The following is a 24,825-nucleotide window of genomic DNA, read 5'->3' as shown; positions in this document are numbered from 1 at the left end:
ATTACAAGAAAAACTTCTGTGAGATGAATGGCAAACTCAGGGGAAACACTGGCCAGGTAAAGGGAAGCCAGGAACTCCAGTTGTGTTACACACGGTGACATCAAAAGCAAGCACAAACCGAAGGGCAAGGGGAAAGTGTGACCTAGGAGAGGAGCTGTCATCAATGCCAGAGAATCAGCATCTTGTGTGCAGGACACAAAAGAGACAGGAGGTCAAAGACGGCAACTAGAGCAGGTAAAGAGAGAGTATGGAACTTGGGAAGGGAATGGGTTGGGATGTGAGCCACAGAAAAAGCAGGACTCTTGAGATGTCATTGCTGTTGGGATTCTGGCAGCTGGGTGGTCCGGATTGGTCCTGGCTGACTTAAGGCTCAGAGTGGGAATGGAGAGGACAGGAAACATTATGATATTATGATGCCAGAATGTGAAATATGAATATCACATACCTTTTCACCACTTAGCCCCCTGCATGCTAGTGGCACAGATGAGATGTTAGGGGAAAAAGTCAGAAACATTGTTTAGTTCTAATTTAGTGAATATTACTCAATTGCTGCAGGCCTGAGTGTATGCAGACCGCACTCCTGTAATCTTTAGCACACGTGTACACACCGCCCACCTTCCCTCAAAGTCTGATGTGTGGGATTTGGAGACAAAAAGATTTAGAAGCTAAGATTTTCTTCAAGAAATGAAGCTTTGGCTGGGTGTGGTGGCTCGCACCTATAATCCCAGCACTTTGGGAGGCTGAGCTGGGTGGATCACTTGAGGTCAGGAGTTTGAGACCAGCCTGGCCAACATGGTGAAACTCCATCTCTATTAAAATTAGAAAAATTAACACCTGCAATCCCAGCACTTTGGGAGGCTAAGGCGGGCGGATCACGAGGTCAAGAGATTGAGACCATCCTGACCAACATGGAAAACCCTGTCTCTACTAAAAATACAAAAATTAGCTGGGCGTGGTGGTGGGCGCCTGTAGTCCCAGCTACTCGGGAGGCTGAGGCTGGAGAATCGTTTGAATCCAGGAGGTGGAGGTTGCAGTGAGCCAAGATCACGCCACTGCACTCCAGCCTGGTGACAGAGTGAGACTACACCTCAAAAAAAAAAAAAAAAAAAAAAAATTAGCCAGGTGTGGTAGTGCACGCCTGTAGTCCCAGCTACTCAGGAGGCTGAGGCAAGAGAATCACTTGAACCCAGGAGGCGGAGGCTGCAGTGAGCCGAAATTGTGCCACTGTGCTCCAGCCTGGGTGACAGAGAGAGTCTCCGTCAAAAAAAGAGGCTTGGAGGTCTTTGCAGTTTGTCTTCTCCCGTCCTATTACAATCAGAAACTCTATATGGTCATTGTCACCTATTTATGACTTCTAGAGTTACTCAGTCACCATCTTCAACACCTAGTATATTGACGAAGACAAGAAATGCTAGAAAATACACAAGCAGAAGACTTGAGTGATTTTTGATAGGTTGGTCTAATGTAATATAACATGGATAGTAAATTCACAATCAAAGTAGGTTGTGTCCACCCGGTGGGTAATGGCTCCCTGGAAATCTGTGCATAGAAGATTTGTAAAATGATATTAATCTCTGGTAGAAAACATTGCTGCTGCCAAGTGGCCGTGCCTGTTGTGTGTGAGAGAGGGACAGACGGAAGCTTTAGTCACAATCCGCCATTATTGTGTTTACACTTGGTGAAATAAGAGCAACTTTTGAGATTCATGCTGTCCATATCTGTCTACTTAAAACTAAATTACCATTTTTCTCCAGTTTAGATCACCACTTATATAAGGATTCACCAAATTTAGAGACCGGAACATTCCTAATAAACCACATTGTTGTTGTAGGACAATTTGCATGTCATGGAACAACGTGTAGGAGCCACATATGATAACATGTTAGACCATGCCTTGGTAGAACAAATAACCTGTTCTTTCGCTCCCTAATTAATGTCACATCCTGAAGATGTTGCTCAACTGTATAGCACAGCGTGAAACAGTCATGACTAATTCGAAGGTTCATTTGTACACAGCGAATTTTTTTTTTTCACTTTGCATTACAGCTGCAGGGGGGATAAAAGGCAAAACACATCCCTGGATCTGTTAGGTTTTAATCCAATTTGTCGTATCGGATTGGCTTAATTGGTGCATTACTAATTATGGCACATTGACATCTGTCATCCTCTCCCCTCCCTCGATTTCCCTCAACTGTTAAAAATATTGTATAAGTATTAGATAACTGATTAATTTAATTTGGATGAAGTAAATTTGCTACCTAATGATACAGAGGAAGTAATGAGGCTTCAAATCAGAACACCCAACACTGAGAAATTCTATGCAGCTCATTGAGTGTTCCCTGTTGTGGAACACCCACTGTACTTTCAATTTATGCTCCGACCAAAGTTTTGTGGATCTCTTTTGATCTACCTAAAATAGTTCTCTGTAGATCTATCTGTTTTACTAATTTAACAAGCATCTCCACTAGAAGACCATTGACTGCTTAAGGTCATCTATAAATTATTTAAACAGGTGCCTGCATTTATAAAATAAAAGACACAGCATTGACAAAGCACGGTTTCAAACCACAATTAATGTACATTCTTCAAGACAATTCAGCCTGGCTTTATGTCCAGTTGGTAACTCCTTGAAGCAAGAATGTTTGTGACTTCAAAACCATCTGTGTCCTTTTGGTTCCTTCTTTTCCTGCATATTGTTGGTGATTTTCTATGATCCAGGATGATACATGCTTTTCAGCTTGGACTGAGAATATTCTTGTGCCATTACAAATACAACAAATTTCAGACAAATATCTGTCACCGAAATTACTGAAAGTTCAGAAATTACAGTCTTTCAAGCCAAATTATTTCAAAGCACATTCTGTTAAACTGCACGTTTAACATGTCTGCTTAGAATAAACTTTATTTTCCTAGTGAGGCTACAAATGACGAGCGCAGTTGAGTTTTTTCAGGAATGTATCTTCTCAATTGAATAAAACTGCATTAAAATACCCTGTTATTACCCCCAAATTATTGCTCTGTAACAATATCAAACAACCTGTGTTCCCTCAAACTGCTGTAGTCCAAGAATTTAACATTTGATGGTTGATTTCTGGTCTAAAAGGAGCACTGCCATGTTCTGTGGAGATTCAAGGGAAATAATACATGGCCTTCAAGTGTATTATGCCTGTAATGCAGGTGACTCATGCCTGTAATTTCAACACTTTGGGAAGCTGAGGCAGGAGGATCACTTGTTACCAGGAGTTTGAGGCTGCAGTGAGCTATGATCACACCACTGCACTCCAGCCTAGGTGACAAAGCAAAACCCTGTCTCTAAAGAAAATAAATAAATAAATAAATAAAAATAATAAGTAATGCAGGGCCTTTTGTTGTACTGATAATCCACTAGAAAAATAATTACCCAGGTATAAAGTTTTACCAACTACAAAAAAACATTATGAAAGATACTGGATTATTTCCCACAAGGACTCTTTAAAATTTAGTCTAAAGAGTAATCTTGGCTGGGCGCGGTGGCTCACACCTGTAATCCCAACACTCTGGGAGGCCGAGGTGGGCGGATCATGAGGTCAGATCGAGACCATCCTGGCTAACATGGTGAAACCTCGTCTCTGCCAAAAAAATACAAAAAATTAGTCAGGTGTGGTGGCGGGTGCCTGTAGTCCCAGCTACTCGGGAGGCTGAGGCAGGAGAATTGCTTGAACCTGGAAGGCAGAGGTTGCAGTGAGCCAAGATCACACCACTGCACTCCAGCCTAGGTGACAGAGTGAGACTCAGTCTCAAAAAACAAAAAAAAAAAGAGTAATCCCTTTGGGTGCTTCTTACAAATGCAGCATCTAGACACACTTAAAGTCTGTGCTATAGATTTGGATGCTGCAATCAGTCTTCTTAAAGACTACCAAATCCAAATGAAAATCATAATAATGTGTGATCTAGGTCACTGATTGCTGTCCTCTTCTATGATGTCTGAATAAAATGTCATTTAGAGAGTCTGCTATTTTTATTAATCTGTGTCATCTAATCCAAGTAAAAACAATTTTCATCATATACTGACACCACTTGAAGACAGGTTCTTTAGGTATTTCCACTCACAAAAGTTTCCCCCCCAAATATTGCTTCCCTTAAGCACACTTTTTGTAGAAGTAATGAGCTACCTCCAGACCAAGGAATCTGTATATTTAATAAACTCTTTCTCCCCAGCCCCTTCAGGTGAGTCTAGAAAACTCTAAGATAAAGAGATCAGCAAAGCCATCATAGACATGTAGAACATTTCAAGTCAAGAAACTTACGGACGTGGGACCATGCAAGGCATATTCTGAAATTGCTGGAGTATGACTCAGAGACTGTATAGCGAACTAGAAATGGAAAGACAAGTTGTGGACTTAGGACAGATCATCTTGGACGCACGCCTACTGGTTGGGCCTTTAGAAACCGTGACATTTTGAGCAGATGAATGACAAGATCAAAAGCATGCCTTAGGAAGCGTCAATCTTTGGATTGGTGGGGCAAGAAGGGAAAGGGAAAGACTAATTTACAGAACAATTGTAACTGCCTTTTGGGAGAGAGCACTTATCTCGAGTCAGGGAGGAGGGAAAGCACAAGGCAGTTATTACTATTATTATTATTATTTTTTGAGGTGGAGTCTCGCTCTGTCACCCAGGCTGGAGTGCAGTGGCGCGATCTCAGCTCACTGCAACCTCCGCCTCCCAGATTCAAGATATTCTCCTGCCTCAGTCTCCTGAGTAGCTGGGACTACAGGCACGTGCCACCACACCCGGCTAACTTTTTTTTTTTTTTTTTTTTTAGTGAGAGGGGGTTTCACTGTATTAGCCAGGATGGTCTCAATCTCCTGACCTCGTGATCCCCTCGCCTTGGCCTCCCAAAGTGCCAGGATTACAGGCGTGAGCCACTGTGCACAGCCGGCAGGAGGCAGTTCTAAGAGACAAAGGTCCTGGTGACATTTCCCTAGTCTTCGAGAATAACCTTCACATTCCCTGCAGCTATTGGCCTCGGCAGAAAGGTACCACTTCAAAAGTATGCCATCAACTCTCGGGGCCATTTTTACCACTTGTACCACTGAGATTGGCTGTTTCTCTTTGTCTTAAGGTCGGATCTTTGCTCATAGTGTCAGAGTTCTCTTACTGAAGTCTTAATTAGAAAAGTGGCAGATATTTACATCCCAGGACACAAACAGATGCTTCAAAAAGAGCTCCTTTATCCCATTTTTATTGTCAGGCAAAGAACAGGATTTGCCTTCCAATAGCTGTTGCAGACTACTCACCACACTGAAGCTCAGGATAGAGACATTTACGGAAATGCCATCGAGGACAGACTGAAAATGCCTTAATCACATTTGGTTCCGTTGAACCACTCGCAATTACTTTCCAGCATTCAGTTTTAATGTCACATTTTCATAAGACGTTTCTTACTGGAAAGAACTCTCAAACAGAAGTTGGAAAATGTTGGTCCTAACCCCCTACCTGTCTTATTCAGCACAGTACATAAAATATGTGCCAGGACCTGCTCAAAGTGCCAGGGAAGAGGACAAAGAAAACAGATTTTGCCTTTGGGAAGCTCACAGTCTGGAATGGGAGAGAGACATACATGAAGATGGAATTGGAAAGTGATGTGCTGAGTCCTGGGGCCGAAGTTGGCACGTGGTGTTCTGGGAGCGCAGATGAGGAGCTGAACACCTTCACTGCAGGCTTCCAGAGAGGGTGGTGGCTAAGCAGGCTGAAATGAAGGCAATAAAGAGCAAAGCAGTGGGTGGAGGGTGTTCCCTGTAAGGACAGCAATCAACAGAGCTGTCAAGCAGTCTAGTGTATGCATTGGAAATGCAAATGACATTGTTATTCCTCTAGAATAAAGCACAACCTCCTGCCAAGCATGATCTTGGATAAAACCACAAACACAGGAAAAGCTGGGACCATTGAGCACCGTTAGTGTCCTGCTCAGAGCCTTTGCACTTATCCTGGAGACACAGGAAACTACTGAAGAATTTTTAGCAGAGAAATCACCAATACGACTTGTGTTTTGGATGTATCACCATGACAGCAAGGTGACAGTCTACACATACTAGCGGACAACAGCTAAACCATGTACAAAACTAGAACTCCAACCTGCAACCTGCAGCAACCCGCATATTAAACCAACTTCGTGTTCAGTAATTAACCCAGTAAGCCAGCCTGTTGAAGTCAAGTTGCAGATACTCAGACTGGTGTCTCTAGCAGCGGTCCATGAAGGCAAGCAATAACATCTGTAAAATTGTCTCTAAGTGGCCAGGACTTGATTAATAACTGGCGGCTTCCCTAATTTGAGCTCCCACTTCCAACTTGGGACAAACTAGAGGAGGCTGAATCTGTTCTCCTAACCAATCACATGGGATGCTCATTGCTAGCAGACAACTTCCTCACGCCAACAGCCTCCAATCAGGGCACACCTGGAGGCTTCCCTTTTGCCCACCACATAGTTTTCCTGCTCCTCTGACTGCTTTTCAGCCTCTGCCAAACACATTTAATGGCAGCTGACTCTCTTGTTATAGCAAGTTATGAATAAAATAGCCTTTGATATCTCATTTGGTTGATCTTTATTTTCACAAAGGTCAGGAATCTTTTTTATAAACGATCAAATAATTTGCAGTAAATTTGCCAAAAAAATGCATAAAAATTATAAACCAGGAAACAAGGGAGATAATCAAAACCAGTGATAAAATGATAAAAATAATCAACATGAATTAAGCACTTGCTATTCATCTGCACTCTACTAATCACTTTACCTCCTAGAATCTCATTTACTTCTTAAAACAACCCCTGTTGCATGTACTAGATGTTAGCTACAATTTAAAATAGAAGAAACACAAAGACGAATGATGAGTTCATCTCACAATTTTATCTGTAGTTAGTGACTCAAAATAGGTCTTCAATTTAAAAAAAAAGTTGTTTGTTTGTTTTTTATTGAGACAGGGTCCCCTGTCATGTAGGCTAGTGTGCAATGGCAGCTCACGGCTGACTGCGCCTTGACATCCTGGCTTAATCAATCCTCCCACCTCAGCCTCCCAAGTAGCTGGGACTACAGGTGTGTGCCATCACACTTGTCTAATTTTTGTATATTTCGGTAGAGAAGGGTTTTTGTCGTGTTGCCCAGGCTGGTCTTGAACTCTTGGGCTCAAGAGGTCTGCCCACCTTGGCCTTCCAAAGTGCTAGGATTACAGGCATGAGTCATCATGGCCAGACCCCAACTAGGTTTTCCAGACACCAAAGCATAAGCTCTAAACATTCCATGAACTGCCACAAAACCAAAGTTAACTGAGAGCCAGAGCCTAGACCAAGTCAAGCACTTCATTACTTCTTTTATTTCACAGGACCTCAGAAGGGAGATGAAAATAATAGAGTGGAAAAAATATTTGGGAGGTAAAATAGCAGAATTTGGTGACTGACAGGCTACGGTTGGTGGTGGAAGGCTGGATAAGGAATCCAAGGTAATTTTATGTTCTGAGGGAATCTTATTCCCCCACTTCCATCTGTAAAGGCCCTTCTTGACCCATATGCCTGCAAGCCTTGAGTGGGGAACCTTGGTTTCAGGTTAAGTCTTCCTGGGGCCTTGGGCTAGTCACCTCATCTCTCTAAATACCCTGCTTTATCTGTAAAATTAGAAGAATGCCTTTCCTACCTCCCAGGGTGGTTTTCTATTTCCAAAAAAGTTAATTCATCTATTTCTTAAAAAGTTATGTGTTTCAACACCTATCTTTATTACACAAGTTACTTCTATCATTTGTTTTCATACTAAGATCTAAGAGGTTGCCTGAAAATGTTTTTACTTTTCCAGCAAGTAAACAGTAGATAAAAGAGTGGATATGAAAATATTAATACTGAAAATTTGTATCCAGATATTTGTTTCAGAAAAGTTTGGGTAATACAGAAAATATTTTGTAACATATCTGATGATACATTAGAAGGTTGCACTGTTCTTCAGACTTCAAGTGAATTTTCAAAAAATTTGATACATCTATTTCTCACAAAGTAATGTAAGTCATTTTTATTATGCAAAGTTATTTCTATTTTTTGTTTTCATGCTACCATCTAAGAAGTTGCCAGAAAATGTTTTTTCTTTTCTAACAAGTAAATGCAGCTGAGTATTATATATATTTACATGAGATTATAAAATGTCAGATCTCACTTGACCAATACTATTTGTAGAAGCAGGAAAATAATGAACTTCAGAGGACAAAAGCCTGAAGAAGAACCCAAAGCATAGCCTTTGCCTCAAGTGGCCAAAATACTGGAACTCTCTTTCCCTTTCTTGACTATTTAGTTTATCTTGCTTATCACAAGGTAGTCCTAATTTCCCAAAATAACTACGTATATGTAGAGAAATCTATATATTTTCTTTATATAAATGTATGTAGATAGAAATATTTCCCAAACTAAGTAAAAAAATAAAAATAAACGTGTGTACACACACACACACACACACACACACACACACACACACACACACATTCTTTTCTTTGGAATTCAACAGCCAATTCAAGACTGTTTATAAAATCCAATCAAATGCAAGTCCCTGGAATAAGAAAGGATATTCTACAATCAACTTTAGGAACTACTTTGTAGGCAACTTCAGACACACTGGTTTGAACTGTGTGCTCTTTGAATTCTTTGTCTTTTTGTTTTGACCAAATACCAGATTTCAGAAGCAAACAGGTGTCAGAGTACTATGATTATGACAACAGCAACAACACCTGCTACATACCAAGAACTGTACTGTTCTGTCTCTTAAATTTATCTTTTTAAGTTAATGTTATCTTCAATTGGCAAATCATACTTGCACAAATTTGCAGTGTACAATGTGAAGATTTAATACATGGATACAATGTAGAATTATTAAATCAACTTAGTTAACATACTCATCACCTCACTTATCCCTTTTTGTGATGAGACCTTTGAAATGTGCACTCCTAGTTATTTTGAAATATACAACAGGTTGTTATTAACTGTGTTCAACCCGGTGTGCAATACATCTCAAAACTCATCCCTCCTATACAGCTGAAACTTTGTGCCCTCTGACCAACAACTTCCTATTCCTTTCCTCTTGACCTTGCCCCCAGCGTGTGGTAACCATTATTCTACTCTCTACTTTCATGAGTTGGATTTTTTAAGATTCCACATATAAGTGAGATCATGTGATATCTGTCTTTCTGTGCTTAGTTTATTTCTCTCAAAGATGAAACATACGTGTTAGCAAAAATGTAGAAAAGGAAACACCTGTAAGCTGATAGTGGGAATGTAAATTAGTACAGCCATTAAGGAAAATGCTGTGGAGGTTCTTCAAAAAACTAGAAATAGAACTGCCATATGATCCAGCAACCCCACTTCTGGGGGTATATAAAAGAAAAATTAAATCAATATGTTGAAGGGCTGTCTACTCTCCCATGTTTAGTACAGCATGATTGACAATAACCAAGATATAGAATCAATGTGAGCGCTAATCACCAGATGAACGGCATATAAAAAATAAGGCATACATACAGAATGGAATACTTGACTTTAGCATGGAATACAATACTTTAAATGTAAGTAAGAAAATATAGCATATATACAGAATAGAATGCTAGTCAGCCTTTAATGAGAAGGAAGTCATGCCATTGTGACAACACGTATGAGCCTGGAAGACATTAGTCTAAAAATTTGACTTCTCTCATTTAGTCCTAAAAACCTTAAGAGTGGGATATTATTATTTCTCCCACTGTATAATTGAGGAAACATAATAAAAGTTGAGTAATTTCACGTGACATGCCCATTATGGACTGATAACAGACACTTGCTTATCCCCATTTTTTAAGGATCCAGGGCAATAGAGAACGTAGTATCTCCAAGTCCGCTAGTTTTGGTAACAGCGGGAACAAGAAATCTTAAAACAGCAATTAAATGCTTTGGCACAGAGCTGAACCATGTCCCTTACCCTGACAATCACATGATCATGGTCAATGAGGCCGTATGGTCCCATTCTTGACTCACAGGGAGGTCAGGAAGTGTAATTCAGAAAGTTGGAAACATTTGGGAAGCAGCAATGACAGCTGCTATAGGTCATATCTACCCAGAGCCTGTAGCATTCCTCTTTCCAATATGCCCTGAAAGTCATAACAATCATTGCATAAAGCAACTGAGTCTTCTACAGCATAAAAACAAAATTTATATTTGGAGTCTTTAGATTTTAATGTATACTACACTTATTTTCTGGTTTCCTTTGAATATAAACAATAATCTCACAACATGAAAGTCAAATTGGATCTCCAGTTATTTTTTCTTCATTCCCTTAAATTTAACATTTTATTTTCTCAAAAAGACCATCCCATAAACATTTATGTTATCAACTACATTGGCTTTCTATTGCTGTGTAACAAATTATCACAAACATACCACAAAATGTGTGCTTATCCCCTCATAGTTTCTGTGGGTCAGAAGTCTGGGCATGGTGTAGCGGGACTCTCTACCCAACGTTTCAAAAGGCTGCAATTGCAATCAAGGTGTTGGCCTGGGTGTGTTTTCATCTGGATGGTCAGGTGGGGAAGAATCCATATCCAAGCTAAACCAGGGAACTGGAAGAATTCATTTCCTCAGTAGGACTGAGCACCCTGCTTTTTGCAAACTGTTGCTTGGGGGCCACCCTCAGGTCCTGCCTAAGGCTGGAGTAGACTACCATGGTTTCTTATCACATGTTCCTCCGCATAGGTGGTATGTAGTATGTCATAGTATCTTGCTTTTTCAGGTTCAGCAGGGGAGTGTCCCACCAGTCTGCAAAGACAGTATTTTTTTTTTATAAGATATCATGGAAGTGGCATCTTATCACCTGTACTATTAATCTATATTATTGGTTAGAAGCAAGTCACACAATCCACTCACATTAATAGGAAGGAATTACAATCAAATGTAGACACTAGGAAAAAGGAATTATCAGGGATCAACTTACAGTGTGTCCATCAAATCAACAGAGGTAGAATATAAAAATTATTTATTTCTATTATTATATCTCATCTGCCTATGCCTTTGACTTACATGTTGTATATCCCTGTTGTTATATTTCTATTCATTAAATAAATTAACTCTTTATGAGTTATTCACCATTTACTCTATTAATATCCACAAATAATCACGACTTCATGATGAAGTCTGATTAAGCCTGTGGTGTCTAGTGTTTTAGTATTTAAAGTACCATAGTCTTTAAAGGATCTCTCTCTCTTTCTGTGTATGTGTTTATCTCTCTTTCTATGTCTCTTTCTATCTTGTTGAGGATCAAGAATACATATTACCTTATCTTTACTGTTCTCTTATTTTTTAAATAAAGTCATTGGTGGTACTATTAGTCTTAGCTTCAAAGTCCTTGTAAGTAATCCCTTCTTATATAAAAAAGAACTGGGCTTATCATGGATCTATCATGGACCTATCAAAGAAATGAGATTGCAGGGCAAATAGCCATTCCAAAATCTGCGGAAACAGATGCATCTAGAGAGGCACAGATGAGATTTGCTTAACTGGAATTGAAGCTACCATAGCCATGAACCAGTAGGAGCACTTAAATGGTAATTCTGATAAATTGCTGGAAGTGGACAGGTGTGATAAATTGCTGGAAGTGGACTGGTGTGGAAGTGGACTGATGTGGAAAGTGAGAGTCTCTGGAAGACCATAGGCTTGTAGGCCAAATTTCCATGGGTTTTAACTCCAGGAACCACACCAGGCTCTCAGAGTGAAGAACAAAGTTCACCTCCTGGCTCTGTTAGGGGGAGGGAAAAAGTAATCATTGTGAAACATATCTCACCTTTCTCCTTAACAAAGGCCTTCTTTCTAGGGTAAATTACTTTGGCCAAGGATTATCCATTATTCCTTCTACTCCTGTCCACTTTAGCCTTTCTGTCTCACTTATGGAAGAATAAAAATGTAGTCAACGGGAAGGCAAAGATTCATAGAAATAGATTGGGAAGACTGCAGTATGGGAAGAGAGTGGAGGGAATGAGGACCCCAAAATGAAACAAATAAGTAAACAAAAATCACCAGAGAAACGTGTGAAGGTTATAGACCAGAGACACAGGCCCATTAAAAGACCAAGATTACTCATAAGATTATAAAACATTCCCCCTCCGCCACAACTTTCCACCACAGTGACAGACCTTCAGTATAATAAAACAAGATTACAGCTGAAAGAGCTGCAGGACACAGATTCTTGGATGAAGAGTACTTAGGGAGGCTGAAAGGTAAGAAAGGGAAAACAAATAGGGACATTAGAGAAAGATGAGACCCCCAGCACCTTAGCTATATCTGATACTAAATACAGGCTAAATCTTAGACAAATTAACAGATGTCCCTACTCTATTCACCTATGTACCTCAGTTCCTTAGTTCCTATTAACTAAACAGTATGCTAACTTAAAAATATTACAAGACTTGCTAAATGGCCAAAAAAAAAAAAAAAAAAAAATTCACAGAAAAGGTTCAGAACCAGACTCAGCTATGACTCAGATGATGAAATTATCAGATAAATATTTTAAATTATGATTAATCAGTCAAGGGCTGGATATGGTTTGGCTCTATCATCACTCAAATCTCTAATTGCAGCTCCCATAATTTCCACATGTCATGAGAGGGACCCCGTGGGAGGTAATTAAATTATGGGAGCAGGTCTTTCCCAGGCTGTTCTTGTGATAGTGAATAAGTCTCATGAGATCTGATGGTTTTATAAAGGGGAGTTCCCCTGCACACGCTCTCTCTTGCCTGCCACCACGTAAGACACGATTTTCTCTTCCTTTGCCTTCTGCCATGATTGTGAGGCCTCCCCAGCCATGTGGAACTGTAAGTCTGTTAAACCTCTTTTTCTTTATAAATTACCCAGTCTCGGGTAAGTCTTTATTAGCAGTGTGAGAACAAACTAATATGGGGCTCTAACAAAAAAAAAATTAACAAAGTTTAAAAACAAATGGGCAATGCAAGCAGACATCAAGATGAGAACTCTAACAAGGTTCCAAAAGGAAATACTAGAAATAAAAAGTATCCTAAGAGAAATAAAGGGTGCCTTTAACAGGCTCATTAGTAGATTTGACAGGACCAAGGAAAGAGTCAGTGAACTTGAAGATGGGTCAATAAAAAATGTCCTCAACAGAAATGCAAAGAGAAAAAAATGAATGGGGAAAACATGATAGAACATGAAAGAATTTTAGAGCAATTTTAAAAAGTGCAACATAGGTGTGATTTGAATACCAGTAGTAAATATTTTGAGATGAAGAGGGAAATGTTAACTAAAGAAGGGAAAGAATTGGAAGTTACACAAGACATCTATTGGAAGCAATGTAAACAGAAGGGAGTAGAATAAAACACTTATCTTGTTAAAGAAAAAATACCCCACCAACCTAGATCTATAGCTATATCTACGGCAATTGTTCTTTAAAATTAAAGGAGAAATAAAGACGTATTCAGACTAACACAAACTAATTAATCACCAGCAGATCTTTCACAATAAAGTTACATGTTTTTCAAATAGAAAGAAATGATATAGGTGAGAGATTTGGATCTACATAACGGCCCAAAATGTATATGCGAAAATACATGACACTTTGGGAGTCCAACGTGAGAGGATCACCTGAGGTCAGGAATTTGAGATCAGCCTGGCCAACATGGCAAAACCCCATCTCTACTAAAAGACAAAAATTAGCTGGGCATGGTGGCAAATGCCTGTAATCCAAGCTACTCAGAAAGCTGAGGCAGGAGAATCACTTGAACTTGGGAGGTGGAGGTTGCAGTGAGCTGAGATTATGCCACTGCACTCCAGCCTGGACAAAATCGTGAGACTTTCTCTCAAAAAAAAAAAAAAGAGAGAGAGAAAAATTAAAAGGAGGAATTGATAATTCCACTACTATAATTAGAGACTTTGACACCCCTTAGTCAGTGTTCAATAAATCAAGCAAGCAGAAAATCAGTAAGAATACAGGGAATTTGAAGAGCACTATCAATGAATTTAATGTAATTGACATTTGTTGAATATTCCATTCAACCGCAGCAGACTATACATTCTTCTCAAGTTTGCATAGAACATTCACCAATATAGATAAAGCCCATCCTGGGTCATAAAGGACCCTTCAGCCAATTAAAATCATGGAAATTACACAAAGTTTGTTCTTTTTCTGCAATGGAGTTAAACTGGAAATCAGTAACAGAAAGATATTTGGAAAGTCCAAAAATAAATAGAGATTAAGCAACATACTCCTTTTTCTTTTTTTTCTTTCTTTTTTTTTTTTTGAGACAGAGTCTCGCTCTGCCACCAGGCTGGAGTGCAGTGGCACAATCTCGGCTCACTGTAACCTCTGCCTCCTGGGTTCAAGCGATTCTTCTGCCTCAGCCTCCTGAGTAGCTGGAACTACAGGCACCCGCCACCACGCCTGGCTAATTTTTGTGTTTTTAGTAGAGATGGGGCTTCACCATATTGGCCAGGCTGGTCTCAAACTCCTGACCTCAAGATCCACCCACCTTGGCCTCCGAAAGTGCTGGGAATACATGCATGAGCCACTGCGCCTGGCCTTAAGCAACATACTTCTAAATAAGATATAGATCGTAAGATAATAAGTAAATAAGATAATTTGAGGATAAAAAGAAAAATATAGTGTGTTAAATGGAATCAAAAGTACAACATAACATTTTGAGCTGCTGCAAAAACAGTGCCTAGATAGAAAATTACAGCACTAAATTTATACATTTAAAATAATTAAGATCTAAAATTAATAACTTAGCTTCTGTCTTAGGAAACTAGTGGGAAAGACTAAATAAAGCTTAAAGCAAGCAGAAAAAAAATAAAAATTAAGCAAAATTCAATGATTTTAAAACAAAAACAATTTTTAAAAATCAAGAAAATTAAAACGTTGTTTTTTGAAAAGATCAATACAATAAATAAGATTCTAGCCAGGATAACCATGAAAAGAGAGAAAGACATGAATTATTAAAATCAGTTATGAAAAAGGAGGCATCACTACTAATAATTTCAAGGATTTTAAAAGACAAATAAATACTATGAACAATTATATTCCCACACATTTGATAACTTAAATGGACCCATTTCTTAAAAGACATAAACAATCAAAACTATATTAGGAGAAGTATAATATAAACAGCTCTATATCTGTCAAATAAATTGAATAAAAAATTGATAACCTTTAAAAATAAAAAAGCACCAGATCCAAATAATTTCATTTCTGTGCTCTATCAGACATTTAGGAAGAAATAATACCAATTTTCCTCAGAAATGAAGCAGAAGGAATACTTCCTGACTTATTCTATGAGGCTAGAATTATCTCAATTCCAAAATTGTCTTAATTCCTAATTATTTTAATGCCAAAATCAGATAAAGACATTACAGAAAAAGAAAACTACAGACCAATCTTTCTCATTCATGCAGGCATAAAAATCCTTTACAAATTATCAAACCAAATCCAATCATGTATAACAATCATTACACACCATAACCAAGCAGGATTTATTCCAGGTATTCAAAACAGGTTCAACATCAGTAAATCACTAATGCAATCCACAAACCATTGAAGAAAGTTTCATGACCATATAACTTGACATTAAAATCATTTGAAAAAATTCAACATCCATTCATATTAAAGCTCTTAGACTACTAGGAATAGACAGAAGTTCTCAACTTGGTTTTTTAAAAAAATAAAAATCTTATAGTTTATGTATGTATGTATGTATGTATGTATTTACTGAGACAGAGTCTCGATCTGTCACCCAGGCTGGAGTGCAATGGCACAATCTCAGCTCACTGCAACATCCACCTCCCGGGTTCAAGTGATTCTCCTGCCTCAGCCTCCCGAGTAACTGGGATTACAGGCGCCTGCCATCATACCCAGCTAATTTTTGTATTTTTAGTAAAGACTGGGTTTCACCATATTGGTCAGGTTGGTCTCTAGCTCCTGACCTCAGGTGATCCACCTACCTCACCCTCCCAAAGTGCTGGGATTACAGGTGTGAGCCACCGCGCCAAGCCATAGTTAATATGCTTAATGGTAAGAGACTCTTTCCCTTCAGGACTGGGAATGTGAGATGTCCTCTCTCACAACTCCTGGTCAACATCCTAAAGATATGGTTGTCTACATACAAAATTGTAAAGTATCTACCCTACCCAAATCTCTGCCCAGGAAAACAAAACAAAACAAAACTGAACAAATAAGGAAAAATAACAATGTCCTAGAATACAAGGTCAATATACAAAAGTCAGTTGTTTCTCTACATACTAGCAATGAATAATTGAAATTTGAAAATTAAAAAAATCATAAAATACATAATAGCACCAAAATATAGCATTAACAAAATAAATATGTGGAAACTACAAAACACTGATGAAAAAATTAAATACAATATTAATAAATAGATTGGAAGACACAAGATTGGTAAAACGTCAGTCCTTTCCAATTCATCTGTAGACTCCTTGCAACCATTGTCAAAAGCCCAGCAAACTATTAGTAGAATATAGACAAACTGATTGTAAAAGGCATATGGAAAGACAAAATGTCAAGAATAATTAACACAATACCTAGAAAGAACAAAGTTGGAAGACCCTCCACTACCTGATTTTAAGACTTTGTAAAACTTACAGAAATCAAGATAACGTGGTTTTGATGATAGAATAGACACAGAATTGTGGAACATAGACAGAGTGCAGAAATAGACCAATAAAAATATAACCAACTGATTTTTGACAAATGAGCAAAGGCACTTCAATGGAGAAAGTATGGTGTTTTCAAAAAACTGCTGGAACAATTGGACTTGGACGCTCATATGCAAAAACAAATAAATAAATCTAGGCATAGAACCCACACTTTACACTAAAATTAACTTAAACTGAATCATTAACTTGAAAATGCAAAACTTGAAAACTTCTAGAAGAAAACAAAGGAGAAAAAACTTATTTATATGACCTTGGGTTTGGTGATGAGACTTTAGATTCAACAGAACAATTTCAGTAGTAAAGGGGAAAATGATGTTTGAATTGACTAAAATTTAAAATTCTGACAAATGAAGTATAGAGTTAAGAGAATGGAAAGTTAAAACCACAGACTAGGAGAAAATATTTGAATAACATGTATCTGACAAAAGATTTGTGTATTAACTATAGAAAGAACTCTTAAAACTCCATAATAAAAAATTAACAATCCAACTAAAAAATTGGCAAAAATTTAACTATCCACATCACCAATATGATATCAATAGAAAACATAAACAGATAGATGATAGATTTTTAAAAAGCATAGAAAAAGATTTCCAACATCATTTGTCATTAAAACCACAAATAAAAACAAAAATTAAATAACACTACATAGAAAGGCTAACATTAAACAAAACAAAACAAAACAAGAAAAAACAAATAATATTAATTGTTGGTGAAGACCCAACTGGAACTTTCATTAATTGGTGGTGAGATTTCAAAATGGGATTTAGAAATGGTGGGATTTCACTGCTACTTTAGAAAGCAGTGTGGCCGTTTCTTACAAAGCTAGCGTAGGATCACCATAACATCCAGCAATCACACGTTTTGGTATTCTCCCCACTTATTTGAAAACTTATGTTCATAAAAATGCCTGTAAGCAAAATTTTATAGCTGCTTTACTCATAATTGTCAAAACTTGGAGGCAACAAAGATGTCCTACAAATGGACAACTATGGTATACCATACAATGGAATATTTTTCAGAGATAAAAAGGAATGAGCTACCAAGTCATGAAAATACACGGATACATCTTATATATTTATTTTTAGTTGAAAGAAGACAGTATGAAAAAATTATATCCTTCATAATTACATTTGTGTCAAGACAGAACTGTGCAAATGGTAAACAGAGCAGTGTTTGGCAGGGTTCAAAGAACGGTTGGGTTAACTTGGTGAAGCTAAGGGGAGTGGGAAAATTATTCTGTAGTAGCCTAATGGTGGACACACGGCACGATGAATGTGTCAAAACACACAGACCTTTACACACAGGGTGACTATTAATGTATGCAAAGTTAAAATATATATTTAGAAGACTGGAGGTTCTCAGTATGACATGCAGACTGTGACAAACGGATCTTACTATGTATACTATTAAAACCTCACTAAAGGGAATCAGTGCTGACCCCAGAACTTTGGAAATCAATTGTGGTTGATAGGGGTATTCCTCATAGATGTATGGCTAAGGAGCGCTGAAACCACTGTACATGTACACCAGAATTGAGTAAATAAATGGGTCACAGATGGTGAGAGCCATGTTTTGTGGCTGTTGGAGTGGGAGGTTACAGATAAGCAAGAAAAACAGCTAGAATGATCAACGTGGTGGTGAGTTTTAGTTGGAGACCTTAATATTACCCCATGTTTAGCTTAATATAGTAACATATGGATACATATGCAGTCCTATATTGCTTAATGACAGTACTACATACTGAGAAATGCATTTCATCATTGTGTGAAAATCATGGAATGTACTTATACAAACTAGGTGGTTCAGCCTACTACACACGTAGGCTATATGGTAAAGCCTGTTCCTCCTAAGCTACAAATCTGTACAGCCTGTTACTGCACTGAATACTGTAGGCAATTGTAACACAATCGTAAATATTTGTGTATCTACATGTATCAAATATAGAAAAGGTAATGCATTGCCTCAAGACATTACCATGTCTACAATGTGACTAGGCGCTAAGAATTTTTCAGCTCCATTATAATCTTATTGGGCCACCATCATAAATGCAGTTGGTCACTGACCAAAACATCATTGCATATCAGCTGATAGGTTCTAGAGGCAAAGACACCTTGTTCACAACTGGTCTACCTAGTGCCCAGATCCTTTCTAGTACCTTTTTTTTCTTTTTTTTTTTAAACAGTCTTGCTCTGTCGCCCAGGCTGGAGTGCAGTGGCGTGATCTCAGGTCACTGCAACCTCCACCTCCCGCGTTCAAGTGATTCTCCTGCCTCAGCCTCCTGAATAAATGGGACCACAGGCACCTGCCACCATGCCTGGCTAATTTTTGTATCTTTAGTAGAGATGGGATTTCACCATGTTGGTTAGGATGGTCTCAAACTCCTGACCTCAGGTGATCTGCCCGCCTCAGCCTCCCAAAGTCCTGGGATTACAGGTGTGAGCCACCACGCCTGGCCTCAGACAAATCTTCTATGCAGAATAATTCAAAAAAATATCTGAGGATATTCTGCTCTCAGGGTGGTGGAACATAAGGTGGACCATGCATAGTGACTTTATTCCAAAGATTACAGTATGAACAGGTGAAAAGAGAGTAACTTTTCAGTGGAGAAATCAGATAAATACTACCCCAGCCCCTTGATCAAGGATAACAGTATGCCATGACAAAGAAATCACGTTGATAGAATGTATGCTTGTTATAATGGATTAAAATGGCATTTTACCTTGTAGTCTTCCTCCCAGAGACTCAGAACCTCAGTCTAATCATGAGAAAATCATCAAGCAAATACCAACTAAAGATCATTCTATAAAATATCTGACCAGTACTTTTCAAAAGGACAAGGTAATCAAAAACAAGGAATAGTGTGAGAAACTGTGGCAGGTAAGAGCAACGTAAGGAGACAGGATGACTAAATGCAGTGTGGTTTTCTGTTAAAAAGGACATTACATAAAAACTAAGGAAATTTAAACAATATATGAATATTAGCTAATAATACTATATCAATGTTGGCTCATTAATTGAGAAAAATGCAACATACTAATATAAGAATCCTTTTTTTTTTTTTTTTTTTTTTTTAGACAAGGTCTTGCTCCTTCACCCAGGCTAGTGTGACCATAGCTCACTGCAGCCTTGGCCTTCTGGGCTCACGTGATCCTCCTGCCTCAGCCTGTGAGCAGCTAGGATTGCAGGCATCCCACCATGCCTGGCCAGGTTTTTATTTTTTATTTAAGTAGACATCAGGTCTTGCTATATAGCTCAGGCTGGTCTCTAACTCCTGAACTCAGGCAATCCTCCTGCCTCAGCCTCCCAAAGCACTGGGATTACAGGTGTGAACCAGTGCACCTGACTTAGAGGTTAGTAATAGGGGAAACTGGGTGCAAAGTACATGAAAACTCTCTGTGTGGCTGGGTGGCTCACATCTGTAATCCCAGCACTTTGGGAGGCCAAGGTGGGTGGATCATTTGAACTCAGGAGTTCAAGACCACCCTGGCCAACGTGGTGAAACCCTGTTTCTACTAAAAATACAAAATTAGCCAGGTGTGGTGCCAGGCACCTTTAGTCCCAGCTACTCGGGAGACTGAGGCAGGAGAATCACTTGAACCTGGGAGGTGGAGGTTGCAGTGAGCTGAGATCATGCCACTGCACTCCAGTCTGGTGACAGAGCAAGACTCTGTCTAAAAACAAACAAAAAAACCCCCCCAAAAAAACAACATAAAAAACAAGGGCCAGGCGCGGTGACTCACGCCTGTAATCCCAGCACTTTGGGAGGCAGAGGCGGGCGGATCACGAGGTCAGGAGTTCGAGACTAGCCTGACCAACATGGTGAAACCCCGTCTCTACTAAAACATACAAAAATTAGCTGGGTGTGGTGGCATGCGCCTGTAATCCCAGCTACTCAGAAGGCTGAGGCAGGAGAATTGCTTGAACCCAGGAGGTGGAGGTTGCAGTGAGCTGAGATCATGCCGCTGCACTCCAGCCTGGGTGACAGAGTGAGACTCCATCTTCCATCTCAAAAAAAAAAAAAAAAAAAAAAACTGCTATCTTAGTAACTTTTCTGTGAATCTAAAACTTCTAAAATAAAAAAAATTAAAACATAAAAAGTTATTGATGGTCAAATTATCTCAAAATGCATATGTATAAGACATCTATATTTGCATTTTACTACCAAAAGTTATACATAAATTAATATGAGGTTTTATGTCATTGTGTAAACTTGAAATATAATTTGACAGTCGGAAGCACATGTTTGGTATTGTGAGTTTTTTATTCCATGTTCATGTTGAGGTGAAAATTGAAAATTCAATTAGGTCTTAGATTGGACAAAGCTCTCTCTAATATGACAGCAAAAGTATAGGCACAAATATATATACACATATATGTTTGTGTATTTACGTATGTGTCTGTGTATGTATACGTGTGTGTGTGTGTGCTGGGCTTCACACCAAAATAAAAAACTTTGTGCTTCCAAAAACACCATAAGGAAAGTGAAAAGAAAACCTACATAATGGGAGAGAAGTTTTGCAAATCATATGGTTGATAAGAGAATTGTGTCTAAGCTATATAAAGAATTCTTACCACTCAATAATATAAAGACATAAATTCTAATTGTCAAAATTGGCAAAGACTTTGAATTGATATTTTTTAAAGAATATATGTAATTGACCAAAAAAACAAATGAAAAGACATTTAACATTATTAATCAAAGAAATGGAAATGAAAACCACAGTGAGATACCACTTTATACCCACTAAGATGTCAATAAACAAAAAGAAGATGATAGCAAGTGTTGGCAAGAATGAGAATGTAGTGACATTGGAACTCTGGTATGCTGATGGCAGGAATGTACAATGGTGCAACCACTTTAGAAAACAGACTGGATTTTCCTCAAAAGGCTAACCATAGAAATACCATATGAACCAGCAATTCTACTCCTACCTATACACCCAAAAGAAATAAAAACAAATATTACCAAAAAAGCTTTTATGTGAATGTTCATAGCAGCTTTATGAATGGAAAAATAAAATGAGAGTATATCCATACAAGGGATTATTTAGAATATATGCAGAAATAACATTGAGAATATTATTCAGAAATAATCCTCCATTGTTAATGTTACCATTGACTATTAAATTATGAACTATAATTAATAATTATCCAACTAATAATATTCCATTATTCCTAATGGATATACTCACATTTTATTTTTCCATTCATAGTGCTGCTATGAACATTCACATAAAAGCTTTTTGAGAGTATTTGTTTTTATTTCTTTTGGGTATATAACTAGGAATAGAAATAGAAATAAAGCACTGAAATATGCTATAAGATGAATGAACCTTAAACATATTTTGTCATCAAAAAATAAACCATTTACAAAGTACCACATATTGCATGATTCTGTTTATATTAAACACCAGAATTGGCAAATCTATAGAGACGGAAGTGCTTTAGTGGTGGCCTAAGACTGGGAGGGATGGGAAATTTTGGGATGCGGGTGACGGTCAAAGTGTATAGGGTTTTTTTTTCTGGGTAATGAAAGTGTTCTAAACTTGATTGTGGTGATGTCTGCATAACTCTATGAATACACAAAAAGGCATTTACTGCACACTTTAGATGGGTGAATTGGATATGCGAATTATTTCTCAGTTAACAAACCTGTTTGAAAAAACAGTCATAACAAATGTGCCCATTTAATATTTATAAGAGTGCCTGTCACAAAGTTAAATGCTATACATAGAATTCTATACTCCGAACACTAAAAAAAATTCAGTTAAGAATTATAGAGTCTTTGGAACTGGACATCAGAAAACTTAACTTTATCCTCTTCATCTAACTGATGGAGAACTGATATTCAGGGAGCTGAAGAGATTTTCCTTTTCACATCAGTAATGGAAGCATATTCAAGAGGGTTGGGCTCAGTGGTTCACACCTGTAATCCCAACACTTTGGGAGGCCGAAGCGGGCAGATCAGTTGAGGTCAGGAGATCAAGACCATCTTGGCCAAAATGGCGAAAATCTGTCTCTTATAAAAATACAAAAATTAGCTGGGCATGGAGGCCGTGCCTGTAATCTCAGCTACTTGGGTGGCTGAGGCACAAGAATGGCTTGAACCTGGGAGGTGGAGGTTGCAGTGAGCCAAGATTGTGCCACTGCACTCCAGCCTGGGCAACAGAGCGAGAATGTGTCTCAAAAAAAAAAAAAAAGAAAGAAAGAAAGAAAGAAAAAGAAAAGAAAAAAGAAACATATTCAGTAACTAGATCCCCACTGTCCTGATTTCTTTTCCAGGGCTCTTTGATTTTTGTCATACAGGAATATTCTTTGGGGCTCTATTTTCAGTCAGCTACCCAGATTCCCACTAGGTTGATTTAGGAGCTAATTTAGTTAAGTTACTTCTTGTTCTCAGGTTTCGTTTATTAGAAACGGGTATATATGAATTGGTATGCCTCAACATCCATTTTTAGCTGTGAAAAATATGAGGAAGAAATATTCATTGACTTGTTTACCAGAGTCATTTTAAATATGCAATGATTTATGATAGATGCTATTGAGATGCTATTGTTTAACTGTAATTTAATCAATTTAAATTGTTACATTTCAATGTGTGGCTAAATAGTAATTTAAGTCTGAATTTCAAGTAACAAACTATTACAAACACTATTTTGGCTGAGGTTATAAATCGTAGCCTGTGTCTAAACTGATGTTTCAGTTATTTCATTCTTCCTGTCATGATCCTGTGGATTCTGAAGACTGAAATCCTCATGTGTAATAATAAGGACCTTAGAAGATAGAAGAAAATAAATATGAAACCTCATGTTTTTTAATGCAGTCTTTATTGAGCAAAAGATTCTATTTCGATGAAAAGGACTGAAATTGCTTCTACTACGAGGTATCAAACTGAGAAAGGTTTTCGTTTTTCCTTTTTGTTCAAAATTGTAAGTTTATATTAATTACTTCACGGATTGCCTTAATTAGATTTCAAATGAAGCATTCTGGTGAGTTTTTACAAATACTACTATTAGCAGTCTTTATGTGGCCAACTCTCATAAATTACTGGAAATCATAATGTAATAATAAATACTACTGCTTCCTCAATCATAGCTGAAATTCAGGCACAGTAATAAATATGAACTGACATAATTAAAATTTGAGAATAATTATGAATACTAAAGTCTCTTTTCCCTAGTCATTAATATTTGTTCATTGAAGCAATACTATTGAATAATAGGTGGAGCGGATAACTAGAGATGTTATGTCAACAAATAGGAATATCAGAATCATGCCAGAAAATGAGCACATTCTAGTGTTCATGTCATCATCGTCTCTTGAAGACAAAGTCCCAGTTTTACAGCTTTTATATCACAAAACCCCTCCATGTTTCAAAAATGTTTCTACCTTGTGTCTTAAAATTTTTGTAGGTTTTACATAATTTACCTATGATGAATCATTGGAGTTCACCGAGTCTCAAAATCCTGTCTAAATTTAGACTCTCAAAAACTCATAGATAATAAACAATACATCTGAACGGCAATGCTGCCTAGCAAACACAGCACTTCATAACTAGATAATATTTCTTCAAGGTGTGGAAGTGCTCTTTTGTAGGAAAGCCATACGTGTTAACCTAGCCATTAACTAGTTAGTGTAACCAGCTAGTGTAAGTTATAAGGAAGTTAAGATTTCTGTAGCTCTACAATCACATTTGAATTCTTATTTTTATTTTATTTTATTTTTTGAGACAGAGACTTACTATGTTGCCCAGGCTGACCTCCAACTTCTGGGCTCAAGGGATCTTCCTACCACAGCCCCCAAGTAGCTGAGAATACAGGAGTATGCCACAGAGGCTGGATTGAAAGCCCAGATTAATTGTAGACTGAAAAGAGTGAGGGTTTTAAAATAAAAACAAAATAAAACACTAACCTTGTATTCAAATTTTGCTTGTATGTTTTAGTAGCTGTTTGCTTTGGGTCAATTACAAAATCATTTTGCCTGCATAGATGCTAATAATAAAAGGCATCATATAATAAGTAAAATAAATACAAGATGAATACCCATGAAGTTCTGAAAGAGGGAGGGATCGTATGTAGTAACAGAAAGACTTCCTAGACTTCCTGATTCAAAATAT

Source organism: Chlorocebus sabaeus, chromosome 25 (assembly GCF_047675955.1).
Source record: "Chlorocebus sabaeus isolate Y175 chromosome 25, mChlSab1.0.hap1, whole genome shotgun sequence".
Taxonomy (NCBI): Eukaryota; Metazoa; Chordata; class Mammalia; order Primates; family Cercopithecidae; genus Chlorocebus; species Chlorocebus sabaeus.
The sequence above is the reverse complement of the archived record's forward strand: the minus strand, read 5'-3'. Positions refer to the sequence as shown.